The sequence below is a fragment of the Triturus cristatus genome, chromosome 12 (genome assembly GCF_964204655.1).
Source record: "Triturus cristatus chromosome 12, aTriCri1.1, whole genome shotgun sequence".
NCBI lineage: Eukaryota > Metazoa > Chordata > Amphibia > Caudata > Salamandridae > Triturus > Triturus cristatus.
The window spans coordinates 683,935,251-683,949,130 of NC_140595.1; positions in this window are offsets into that span (position 1 = coordinate 683,935,251).

The following is a 13,880-nucleotide window of genomic DNA, read 5'->3' on the forward strand; positions in this document are numbered from 1 at the left end:
GCCCAAGGTACACAACTTGCTGGACACAGAATTGTAGCTTTGAAGGGGACACTTTGTGCCCTTTGTCTGCTAAGAAATGTAAAACCGTCAGTGATGCTTTTTCACATTCAGGTTCGCTTCGGGCGGTGATCAGCAGATCATCGACGTATTGAAGCAGGGCAGTGTTAGCTGGCATGTGGATACTGTCAAGTTCTCTTTTCAGTGCTTGGCTATAGATGCTGGGGCTTTCTGTGAATCCTTGAGGTGCGCGTGCGAATTTAAAACTTCGTCCATTTAAACTGAATCCGAACAAATATTGGCTTTCCGGATCGATTGGGACGCTAAAGAAAGCGTTCTTGAGATCAATTACAGTAAAGAACGTTGCTTCTGAATCTATGGCTGTTAGCAATGAAGAGATATCTGGGACCACGGGGTATTGTGGTACAATGCATTTATTTAATTCTCGCAGATCAATAACTAATCGATATACTGGTGGTGCTTTTGGATCAGTTCGTTTAAGAATCGGAATTATCGGGGAATTACATACATTGGAGTCGGTTTCCACAACCACTCCTTGTGCAATGAGCTCGTCAATGATTTGCAGTAAAGCCACAACAGCATCTGGCGGTAACTTGTATTGTCGTATTCGTGGTAATACCACTCCTGTTTTGATTGTGACTCGATATGGTGTAATGTGCATACAACCTACATCAGTGGGGCCTTGCGCCCATAAATGTGCAGGTAGATTCTGTAACCGGTGATCCATGTCTCTAGACACGTAGTGACCTTTAAAGTCACGCAAAAATAGTCGTACTCCTTCCGGAGAACAACATATTACAGCTCCTAGAGCCTTCAATGTTTTTATACCTAACAAGTTTTCTGGACATGATTTCGTAAGTAATAGATCTGTAGTCCGTGTTAACGGACCGACTGTGAATGCAAGGGGTTGTGATACTTCGTTAATAGTAGGCTTTCCTGAAAAACCAAGGGAAATATTTTGTGAGCCTGAGAGGGGTGCCCCTGGGACTTCGCTGTGACGGATAGTGGTTCTGCTTGCCCCTGTATCGAGTAAAAACTTTCTGTCTTTCCCTAATACTTGACTCTGTACGTAAGGACCTTCTTGATCTACGGGAACTTCAATAAGGGGTAGGCCAACTTCCCTCTCTAGGCTATTTCATGTGTAGCGCTGATACTCTGGATAGTCATTTTGTGCATACTGGTACATCTGTTGTGTCGTGTTTTGTGTTGCAGCAATAGGCTGTGGCTGTTGTTGTGGTTGCTGTTGTTGTTGTAGTGCGGTCTGCTGTACAGCTGGCATAGGCTGTATATTCTGAGGTACTTGTTGTTGGATCTGATCCGGTCTAGGCGGACGTGGTCTCTCTTTCGTTATACCCGTAGAGATATTATGTTTTAGAACTGCGCAATCGTGTATATAATGACCTGGCTGTTTACAATAGTTGCATGTCCCTCTAACAGGACCTACGGAATCATTGGACTGTGTCGTACCCTTTTTATGACCGTCAGCTGGAACTGACTGGGCCACTAGCATTTTCATTTTCGTGTCTTTCATACGTCTTTGTTCATGTTCTTGTTCTTCTCTAATTCTATTGTGATGATATTGTAACATTTGTAACATCTGTGACGGTGTGTTACCTTGCCAAGTACTCTCGAATTTTAATACTCTACTCTTAACTTGGGGCAGGGAATTCTCAACTAATTTTGTCACAAACAGATGTGGATACGACTCACTACTTGCTTTTATGCCACTATTAATACCAAAACATTTTTCAAATCGGGAATAGAAATCACTAGTGTCTTCATCTTGTTTTTGTTTACAGGCTGAAATTGCACCCCAGTCTTCCTTTTTCGTAGTTAATAAACGTGGTAGTACCTGCACTAATAATCCTGGTAATGCTGTAGTCCTTTCCCCAAGCCCTGAACCTGCAGCTCGGGCCTTTTCTTCGTTTTCTAATGCTGTCCAATCTATCTTTTGGTCTCCCACCTCCCATTCCTTTTCTTTGAGTTTCTCGTAAATACCGGCAGGCAATAAAACTTTCAATATTTTCATAATGTCGGGATAAGTATACTCTCCCATGAGTAACATGTCTTTTATCTCACGGTGGAAACCTGCTGGGTCTTTGTCATGGCTAGGTACTACTTTCTTCATCTCTAATAATTCAATTTTAGTTATGGGCGCGTACACAAACACGCGTTTAAAATTATTGTCTTCACCTCTTATTGGGTGTACTTCGCGTAAGGGATTCTGTCTATCTATGTGGTACGTTTTTCTTTCCAACTTGGGGGGAACTGAAACATGTTCTGGGCATACGAAGACAATGTACTGGTGTCGATATTCTAGAATTTCTTTAATTAAATCAGTACCTGAACCTCTCCATTTATTCGTGAGTAATTCTATCAGTATATCAGGTAGGGGACCAGGATCGGAGTGTTGGCTTCTATATAATATAACGAGGTGTTGTATCATGTATATACCAGCTAAACGCTGTTCGTCTGGGGTAAGATTCAAAAACGTGTGTGCCAACGCATCATCACTGTATTTTTCAGAACTGTCAGCCCATTGTACTGCTGACCTGGCTAATTCTTGTTCATCCATAGAATCGAGCATATGATACCCCCTTCGGTCTCGGAGTAATTTATCAGCAGCCTGGAATAAGTGTTCAGGGGACTTCGTGTTTAACATAGGGACTTGAAAATGTCTGTTACATTCTGGACGTATCGGACGTATCGGGTCATTAAAGTATCTGGTATTGTTACAAGGTCTTCCCCTACCTACATAGGCTATCGTTTCTAATTGTCCTGTGGGCATTTCTGATTCTTCCTCCTCCTCTCCCTCTGATTCAATTTTGTCTGCCTCCAATCTGGCTTTATGTATTCGTTCTACTTCTTTGCGGATCTTTCGGCACATAGCTACTATACATGTCTGTTTATCATGTTTTCCCTCTGATATATTCTGACCCCATCGGGTAAGTACTTGCATTTCATCCTGGTCTACCTCGGACCTATCTCTGTCTCTGATCAAGCAGTTTATGAAGAAACGTAACAGTTGTCTCTGTATATCCGCTTTCTGGTATTCCATGGCTTCGTCAATACTTTCAGGGCCTTGCCCTGTTTGGACAAAGCGATATATATTGTCTAAATGTTTAATCATTCCTGGTAGCGTCGTTAAATATATTGAAGCTCGTCGTATACGTAGTGATGATAGCAGCATTCTGTCATTTTTACCGGGCACTGGATCATATCTACAATCTACAAGATGTTCTTTAAACATGTCGGACGTTGCTATTTGGGGTGTACGTTGGTTTGCTAAATCTCTAAGAGACGATTTACTTCGTGATGGTGGCGTGGCAAAAATTGCTGTCGCACCTTCTGAGGTGCTAGGCACGAAAGGATTCGTGGGATGTAAGGTAGAGACTGTGGATGCAGAAAAAGCGGCGGAAACAGATGGACCCGTGGGGTTGTGCGGAGGAGTTTGTGGTTGCGGAGTTGGGGGCGGATGTTCTCGGCGTTGAGCACCATCGACAGGTGGCGTGTGTGGTGGAGCATTAACATATTCCGGAGCTACATCGTCTAAATAGGAGGAAAGGAAAATATCTTTTGCGGTCTTGGGATGTGCTTTAATCGGGAGTAATGGGGGTGGCAAATCTTTCGGTATTCCCGGGGTGGCCTTAGGTAAACCTTCGGCTAAAAGAGGATACATACCATTCATAAGAGCATTTCGTTGTCTGTCTACTTGTTCTGTTTTTACTCGGATACCTTCCTCAACTAATACGTTATCTCTGGCTCTATTTGAGTTCTCCCTACTTTTCTCTTCCAGTCTGAGCGCTTTCTCTGTGCGCCTATGCGATTCTTTACGCCATAACTCAATGGCATCTTTCTGTGACTGTCTGGCTTTCTTTTTCCATAATTCTTCTTCTACTCTCATGATGCAATCTGCATCCCATGTCCCAGCTGCGGGCCACCTCTGACTTTCTGCTAGATCCTTGGTGTAGTCCACCCATAAGTCAAGATATAATACGGCATCTAGGCCATGTTTATGATACATAAAATACCCTGGAGTGTCCCTAGGTGGAATGGGAACAGCTTCTTCGAGTACTCCTTTTCTAGTTTTGATCTGTCTTAATTTTGAAAAGAACGGCATCTTTAAACCTTCCTTCTTGATTCTTACTTGAACCGAACTTGAACACAATTAATACAACAAACACAATAATGAACACTCATTCATACCACAATTTTTGGACATAATAAAACATTTAACATTTAACTTTTAACGAACAATGATAATTAGAAGAAAACTAGTTACTGACATAATACTACTACTAGATAATATTGAATTATATACATGAACATACTGGATATACTGCTAAACAGTACAGATACACTGCTAAAACAGTGCAGACCGGATCTGTGTACCCAAACCCATCAGGACCGGCACAAATTAATGTGCACGTCTAACTGCCTCCCCAGCAACGGTACTCACCGGGTAGCACGGAACGGAAGGCCTCGGAACGGAACTGAACTGGACCGGACTGGACTCGACTCGACTCGGAACTTCGGAACCTGGTGGGCCTCTGTATACCTCGGATCTTGCTCTCTCAGCTAGGCTCTGGTCGGGATACTTCGCACTTCTCACCGCCTCGTCTGGGTGTTGATCGCAGCCTCAGTCACCCCCGCTTGGCCGGAGGGAGATACAGGAAATCCTGCGGGTACGCGTTGTTGTCCGTCCGGCTGTGGCAGGAGACCGGGCCTGCAACGCACCTCCGGCGCGTGAGATGAGAAAGTGTCCCTATTCGGGCGCCAATTTATTTGGTAAATATTTAAATTACCTGTACTATTTTTATGCGGTAAAGTCTAGTAAGAATAACTCAGTCAAAATAAGAGGCAGAATCCGTGGTATTAGAGGTTCTGAAAAGGGCTTTATTCCTTACAAAGGAATTATAGTTCGAACTAGGCAATCTTATTCCATCACCACGAAGGTTCAGGAAGGGATAGGCAATACATTATTGACAAGTAACAATATATATATGAAAAGCATTGCATTAAGACAGATGCAGGAGGCGTAACAGCTGATAATACAGATAAGAATACACATACGTAATGAAAATAGGCGTAAATACAGGCGTATACTAGAAACGTCATTTAAAATGATGTCACAAGTGGGTGGATCCATAAGAGAATCCTGCAGTGTCAGCAGAAATATTTGGCAGAGATGCGCGCGCAGCCGCATGACGTGTGATTGACGTGTAATTGACGTGCAACTAGAGGGTGAAGGGGAATTGACATTTAGCTCTACATATGGAGACAGAAGTCTGGGGGGTCAGGTCAACCTAATCCCAAATCGTATCTAATATCTTTGTTTAAGGAACTGTTTTATCCAAAAGGAAAGGTCTCTCGGACGGAATCTATTCTATGCTGACTGTTAGTGCATGTACAAGCGTCTATGTGTCTACATGAGATGCGAGGGGGCAGGAATCTTCCATGGTAACAGGGGCTATGAATTACTTGCATAAAGACAGCGAGGCCGGGCCCTTTGCTCGGTAGCTGGAAGGATGTTTACCTAAACTACTAGACAGGAATGCATTGGATGAGGAGCGGAGCAGATAACTTGAAGGCTGAATACAGTTTTTGGCAGCCAACAGGCCGCGTCAGGCACCGTTTAGCCGCGCAGAGAGAAAGACAAAGTTCATGGACACGGATGCAGGTCCAGGCTGGAGCATTTCAGAGGCAGAAGCAGGAAAAGGCTTGATGACAGAATTCAGGGCCTACTCGCCTGAACTGTAAAACTAGAAAAGTGAACCATATAAAGTCGGTGGCCAATCATACTTAGGAATGGAATATTCGACCCATTCATGGCAGATCTGAAAGAGGGCATGTTGACGTTGGACGCACATGTATTTGCGTCTTCATAGCTGGAACTGGAGGGAACATACATGTACTTGTAGCATGTACATGGAGCCGTTGGGGTCTAAGATAGGGGACATAACTGGTCATAAAATTCATATTTCCTCAGGTGTCTCATCCCGGGCTGCCGCACACGACGGGAGGGGGGGGGGCTGAAGCCCTTTGAGTCCAATGGGTGTTGCGCGCCTGCATACAGCCCCATTATGACTGCAAGAGAAAGGTGCACAAACATTTCTCGAATTCATACTCATTTGGGATTTAGCGCGTAGCGCTACATTGGGATTGTGTGGGTAGTGCTATCTGCTGACTGCCCAAAAGTAAAAGGAGTCCTGACCAGAAAGTTCCTTGAGCTATTATTTTGTTTCACTAGCAAATGTTCTGAAACTGCTGTTCCCATGATTGCAAAACTACGACAGGACGCCTGTTTCACCTCGAGGTTTGTACTGTAATCACCCGGATCTCTGGGTGGCGAAGCAGAAGAGTGAGAGGAGCTATGGAAATAGCAAATCTCAGCAGGTTTTGTTTCAATCGAGGCGTTATCGGTACTGGCCCCATCTAGGATCGTCTGTCAATGCACACATTCACGGCTCCTTTCGTAGCCAGCAGGGGCACAACGAGAGCCAAATTTCAGTGGGGGGGGGGCCACTAATAATTTCGGGGGGTGGGGCGGATGCTGATTCTTCCAGCAATATGTGTGGGGATGCAGGGGCTCTAAGACGGGGTGAAAACACAACAAAGCCTCGTTAGCAAGTGAATGGTCTTTTAAAGACCTGTGAGATACTCGGGTGCGGCTGCGATAACACAGTCGCCAGAAGCTGCCTCAGCCCGGGATGAGACACGAGAGCAATGGGGGTCTGGGGGGGGGGGGGGTGCTGAAGCCCTTTGAGATCTATGGACTTTGCGCGCCTGATTGCTGTTTCTGATGAGACTGGCTATGCCTGTCCATACAACGTTGCTACACGTTCGTGATGCAAGCCTGGCTACTGCCCCAGAGTACCGGTACTCTCCCTGGCCAAGGAGAAGTTCCGGTACTGAAGGTGGAACAATTTGGAAGTGCCGGTACTCAGTACCGGCGAGTACCGGCCCATTTAAAGCACTGGTTTTACTGCTATTTATTCACTCTTTTTGCATAATTACCAGACTATTTAATACTATATACCATGCATTTCCTCCTTTCCCCCTTTCATTTTCTCCCCTATAAATGTGTTTTACTTTTTTAATTGAATATTTATCTTTAATTATAATGTACAATTTTATTGTATTGTAATCCAACTCTAATAAAATTAGTTTAAATCTTGAATGCTATCTTGGCTTACTTTACAACTCGTTAAAACGATTTTAATTCCTGAATGCAGCAAAAAACTACTGATGTTTACCCATTTACTTTTGCAGAGTGCCTGCCACTGTATTGCAATGTGTTGTGTACGTATTTGAGCAAATTGTGATCCATTGATCTATAAACCAAATTGTTTTATTGATATCTGCAAATCAACCAGGAGACTGTAGAACACAACACCAATGCAGCAAATCCACTGTGACTGCAGAATTGCATGAATCCGGTGTCCCCAATTCAGACCCATTATCCTAAGAGTTGGTGGATATAGCTACATCTCTAATCCCCTAAGCAAGTGCACCAGCAGAAACATTTAGCAAGCAAAAATCTCTCTGTGGTAAAAGTCTCAACTGTTGTAACTTGAGGTCAGGCGGAAGGTCTCAAGGTGTGATATTGTTTCCACCTCCTTGTTCCTTCATTTATCTGGAGTAAATAAAATAAGTGGTGTTAAGTTGGCTAACGATAACTGTGGTTAACAGTGCCGCGAGCTGCAAACCTGCGTTGAAAAGTTACATTGCCAAAAACCAATATAACAGAGTGTGAGGAGACACATAAGTTTGGACGCACACAACCCTAGGTCTACTTCAGCTGCTGAATTGTTGCAATGATCCTCTGTCTGTAAAGGTCTGAGAAAGTAGGAGAAGTATACACTTCCTGTGAGTGTTAGACAGGGTTTGGAGTGCACTTTCAAAGGAGTACTATGTGGTGCAGATTATCCAGGGGTGAGGGACGTTTATCAGCTGGCCGGCCTTCCAAGAAACAAGTAGAGAGGACGGTGCACCATTCATGGTGGAAGCAATTGGGCCGATCATCCGAGATGATATTGACAGCCGATATTGACAGCGTGGACCATCCATGGGTGAGGGGGTAAATGGGCATGATTGGCCATAGGTGCTATTTATGTTTATACCTCATGCCTCCTTAGACATCATGCTATCTATATCTCATTGAGGTTTAGACAGCGGAATGTCTAAGGGATGCCAGAGGTTTCCTATCCAGGTGGGTACTTGGAGCGGACCATCCATCGTGGGCCAGGTAGCTTTCCATCCAAGGTGGGGAACAGGTTTAAACTTATAGGTATGATTTTCGCATTTTTCCAAGGCAGATCTGGGACACCCTCTATTGTTCAACGACTCATGCTAAATTGGGTGCTAAAATCTGGTGGTGTAATTTCTGATTGCACCAGTCTTAACCAACTAGTTTAGTGTTGTGCGTAACAACATGGGTTCTGCACCTGTTTTGCTATAAAATCAATGCATCATCACCTCTGTGCTGATTAGGACCGACGCAGTGTCCCTCAGCACCAACGCAGTGCACGGGAGCCACCTGTGAGGCTTGACGGTAATGCAGCACCGATCCAAAGTCTCAAATGCGGGGTTCAACGATGATCTTTTATTAACGAAATGCAGGAACTATGGGACCCAGAGTTAGAAACAAACCGCCATGATAATGAATTGCCTGTCTTTGTCCAAATGCAATCTGATAACTCACCCATACAGTGCAACAATTTGCAAATACAATGTCCCTTGACACATTTCAAACCAAAGTCAACTTTTAATCCGGGTATGTTACAGGACTCGATTGATTTATTCCATGATCAGGTAACTGAGCAATTGAAGGATTTAAACATCAAGACACACAGAGGTAAATTTAAATACAAAAAAGAAAAACACGACTATAATACCCTGATGTCGAAACTCAAAGAAAATAACAAAATTGTCATTCGTGCATCTGACAAAGGTGGAAACATAGTGCTTATGTCCAAAGACAAATATTCTAAAAAAGCCTACAAACAACTGAACGATAGAACCTGTTACACCAGATGCAGTGGATTAGAACTAAAAGCAATGTATGCAATCTTTTATAACAAACTGTCAACATGGAAATCTAATAGTCTGATTACAGGACAAGAATATAAATTCCTGAAGAATAATCATCCAGTGGTACCCACGATCTATTTTTTGCTCAAGATTCACAAAGACTCTGAAAATTCGCCTGGTAGACCTATCATATCTGCGAGAAAAGGATGTCTTGAGCATACATCTCAATATGTAGACTTCTTTCTACAGAATTTGGTCAAGGTTCTACCATCGTATGTGAGCGATACAAGTGACTTTTTGAGGAAAATCAAGGACTTTGTATGGAAACAAGGTTATCTGCTCATCGCTATTGATGTTAGTTCGCTCTATACGAGCATCCAGCACACTGACGGATTAAGAGCACTTGATTATTTCTTGGATAAGTCCATGGGCGACATGAGGGACCACAAGAAAATGCTCATAGAAATGGTTGATTTTTGTCTCACGAACAATATCTTTATGTTCAATAATCTACTTTACAGACAAATAAGGGGTGTGGCAAAAGGGGCCAGCTTCTCTCCCAGCTATGCATGTTTACACATGGGCTGGTGGGAGGAGCTGGTCCTCATGACTGAACATCAGGTGACAATGACAACCAATGTCAAGGTATGGCTACGCTTTATTGATGACTTGTTCTTTATATGGGAAGGCAGTACAGATGAGGCTCAAGAGTTTGTACGGGCTATTAATGTCAATGACTTAAATTTACATTTTACTGCCAATATTAGTGCGTCCACAGTGAGTTTTCTTGACACAGATGTTTATATAGATAATGATAAAATTGAAACAAAGCTCTTTCGCAAGAAAACCGCTGGTAATTCCACACTTCACGCCAGTAGTTCCCATGTTAAACACCTAGTAACTAGTATCCACTATGGGGAAATGCTTCAGCTGAGGCGTATCCACAGCAAGGAAAGTGATCTACTCCAAGCCCAGGCTGAATGTAAATTGAGGTTTAGAGAACGGGGATATTCAGAGCAGGTTATAAACAATGCTATCAATAAATCCATGCGCAAGAGTAGACATGAGCTATTAATGGAGACATAATCAAAAACCGACACCCCTTCTATTAGAGCAGTAGCACAGACTGACGAGATTAAAATGGAATTTAGAATCATAATTCAATACAGTCAACAATGTCAAAAAATTAAATCTATAATATCTCGCAACTGGCCTATGGTTCTAAGTGATCCCATAATTGGTCCTAAACTACATAAAAGACCGTCCATAACCTACAGCAGAAGTCGCCTGATGAGGGACGATTTAGTCAAAACAAGTCCTGAAATCATTTAGTCTAACAATTGGCTACAAACCCATACGGGATTTTTTAAATGCAAAACATGTAAGTCATGCCAACAGGGAGAAAATAGAACAACTTACACTACTCCGTTTGATGAGAGAAAACATAAAATTGGCAAATTACTGACATGTAAGACTGAATTTGCAATATATATATTGTCATGTCCGTGCAACCTACTTTATGTAGGAAGCACTAAACTTCAAGTGCACAAAAGAATATTATAGCATTTGAGGGCAATCAATAATCAGGACAATACATATCCTGTTGCACGACATTTTAAAGCCAAGCATGAATCCAGAAGTAAAGACCTCAGATATTTTGTCATAGATTCGATTTCAGCAAGCAGGAGAGGAGGCAACAGAAAATATAAATTACGCCAGTTGGAAACTAAATACATTTTGGAACTTAACAAAAAACATCCTTCAGGTCTAAATGTAACAGAGGATCTGTTCACATGTCTCTAGAAACTCCTAATTGTCGACTTATTTATACTGTGAATTTTAGATATATCTTGAGAGTAATACTTATGAGATTTTAATGAGTGCGGATTTTATAGGTGTATTTATTGATTATTTTTTGATATTTCAGTTGTCTTTTATATACATATTTATTTGTTGCATATATGAATATTGAAGCAGATTTTATCTATTTTGGATTGCATTGTTTTGCTTATATGATATTTATTTTCTATGTATTCAGCTATTTATGTGTGTGATGATTAGGAAATGTCGATAGAATCCAATTTAGGACCTTATTTCGCACTTGCCAAGTTTACTCACAAACGGTATCAGGACTACCAATGCTTGTAAAGTTATGAATTCTGGTATTTATACCGATATTTTAACCTAGTTCGGACCAATAGCGACTCAAATGGAAGAAAAGGGAAGGTTAGGGCCTGGCAAGTGGGTGCACTTGCCAGGTCGACATGGCAGTACTAGACTGCACACAGGCCCTGCAGTTGCAGGCCTGAGACCCTTTTGCACGGCTGCTTGTGTGGGTGGCACAATCAGTGCTGCAAGCCCACTAGCAGCATTTGGGTTACAGGCCCTGGGCACACACAGTGCACTGTACTAGGGGCTTTACAGTAAACCAAATACGCCAATTATGAAAACAGTAATCCATAACAACAATTTACAGAGGGAGCACTTGCACTTTGGCTCTGAACAGCAGTGGCAAAGTGCCCAAAGCCCCTAGAGCAGCAAAAACGAAGTCCAACACACCGCTAAAACACAGGAGGCAAAGGCAAAAATACAGGGGAAACCCATACCAAGGCTGCCAGGTCTAACAAAGAGGCTATGCACCAGGGGTGGGACAAACACAAGAAGAAGAAGATAAGCAATCAAATAAGAGGCAAGCAAATGAGCGTGGCAATAAAACCAAACAATGGTAAGCAATGGTTGGCCTTGAAAGATCACTGCAAGTTCACAATAGGCCTTTCTCAACCAGACAGCTTGCTATGTCTTGTAGGAGAGGCCTACAAATTACAGCTGTCTATCCAACTGTGAATTGTCTCCACAGAAAGGGCCCCTAGTACAATGTTCGTGCAACACTGGCTAGACATTTTCTATAGCATGAGTCTCTGAAGGTTGTATCAGTCACGTGGTCCGCTGTCGGTGGCTTGCAAGGGGTCCAAGGGCTGTGTCAATTTCTCTATGTTATACTCTTGTATCAACTTTTGTCAGGCGAATCGACTTTGATTCTAAATCTTAGCTTTCATTTCCCATTCAGGGCACAGACTCAAATGGCACCGATTTACTGGCCTTCCAGCATTTGTACAACTTGATGGCTGCTAACGAACACTCAAGAGTTTTTGCACTAATCCAATGTACTCACTGCTCCCACAGTCGTCCCATAGTGCTGCACTAGACATTTGCTCTGGCCTTTTCTTTAGTTATGATCTAGATTTCAATATTTACCCCTGCCTTGAGGGTCACTATTTACCTGATTTCTTTTTAAATAATGTAAGTACCTTAATTACTTTACGTTTGTCATTGAGGGGTGTCAAGAATATTAATACATTAGTCACTAACTGTGGAAGATAATCTGACATTCTGGATATTTACATTACCTAATATTTTACTTTCTGACTTTGCATAACTTGAATTTGTTCAAGAATCATATATCAACAAATGGATGAATACTCCTTTCAGTGCACTTGAAGTTCTGGTTAATGATACTGCACGCAGAAGCCCCAAAGCAACATAGGCAAAAATTAAAGGGTGATTTACAACTAAGATGGTTTACAGGACAAAAAAGAAAGATGCCGTCTTAGAATGCTGAAAAAAACCGCATACCTGGGAGAATCTGCAGCTGCTAGCCAGGAGCAGTGATAAAAAAATGTATTTGGGAGACAAAAAGAACGTATATGGATGCTCAGAATGAATAAACACATTTTGGGAGTTCATTCATTTCTTTGAACTGCAAGATAGTTAGAAAAAGCTTAACAGGATTTCTCTAACTACCTTGATATTACGCATACATAAAATCTATGGAGGGTTCTCTTGATCTGAATGCCTCATTGGTCACAATTACTTCAGAATCCATAATTAGTTCACACCTGAGTGCAATGAAGACCTTTAAATCAACTAGACTGAATGGGTCACAGAAGACCCTCTTAAACAAGAACTGCGATTTCTGGGCCCTATTATTTCACCCCTTTTTGAAGAGATGCTCATCGACTCTGGAAGAGCAGGCTGTTGGCGCGGTCCATTATTTGGTCCTATGCATGAAAAGTTCCATTTTTCAGACCCAACTAACTATACCCTGATTACCCTTCTAGACTTTGGTCCTGATTCACAAAGGTAAGCGTACACTTTTGTGTATTCACAAACTGCGAGTTAATATAGAGTTTATGAATGCAGAGAGTGCGCAGTCGAGGCGGAGAAGTCCACAAATAAAAAGATAGTGAGGCCTATATGAGGAGTTCATAGCGTACAACACAGACAGAGCCTGTTCCTTGACAATAACACCATCCTTGCTCTCCTTAAAGTACACTTGCTATATATAATACCTGAAAGAACCCATATGGTGTACTGATAGTTCACACAAAAACTAAAATACGCATTGGTACAATAAACCTTCAAGTTGGCAGGATGTAGCCTTATGGTTAGAGCGGTCGACCTCGAACTGGGGAACCAGGTTCGAGTCTTGGCAACGACGCTCAACATCCTGTGATTCTGGGCAAATCACTTAATCTCCCCGTGCCTAACAAAAATGAATGCGTCCATCTGTAACGAAACTCGTGCTCATGTAGAGCGCTCTGATACCCGATTTCTCGGGTCTGGTTCGCGCCATATAAAACTCTGAAGATATTGTAAGAGGTGTTGTACCAAAAGATGCTCAGGATGGCTTATAAAGGGTAGAGAATCCCATGTGTTGCATTCTAGGAGATGTAGATCCGTCAGAACCAATAGTAGGATATATTTGCTCTTCGCGTGTCCTTTCGACCCAGACCTGAAGTAATCCCTCTTATTCTACTCCTTAGCTCTGG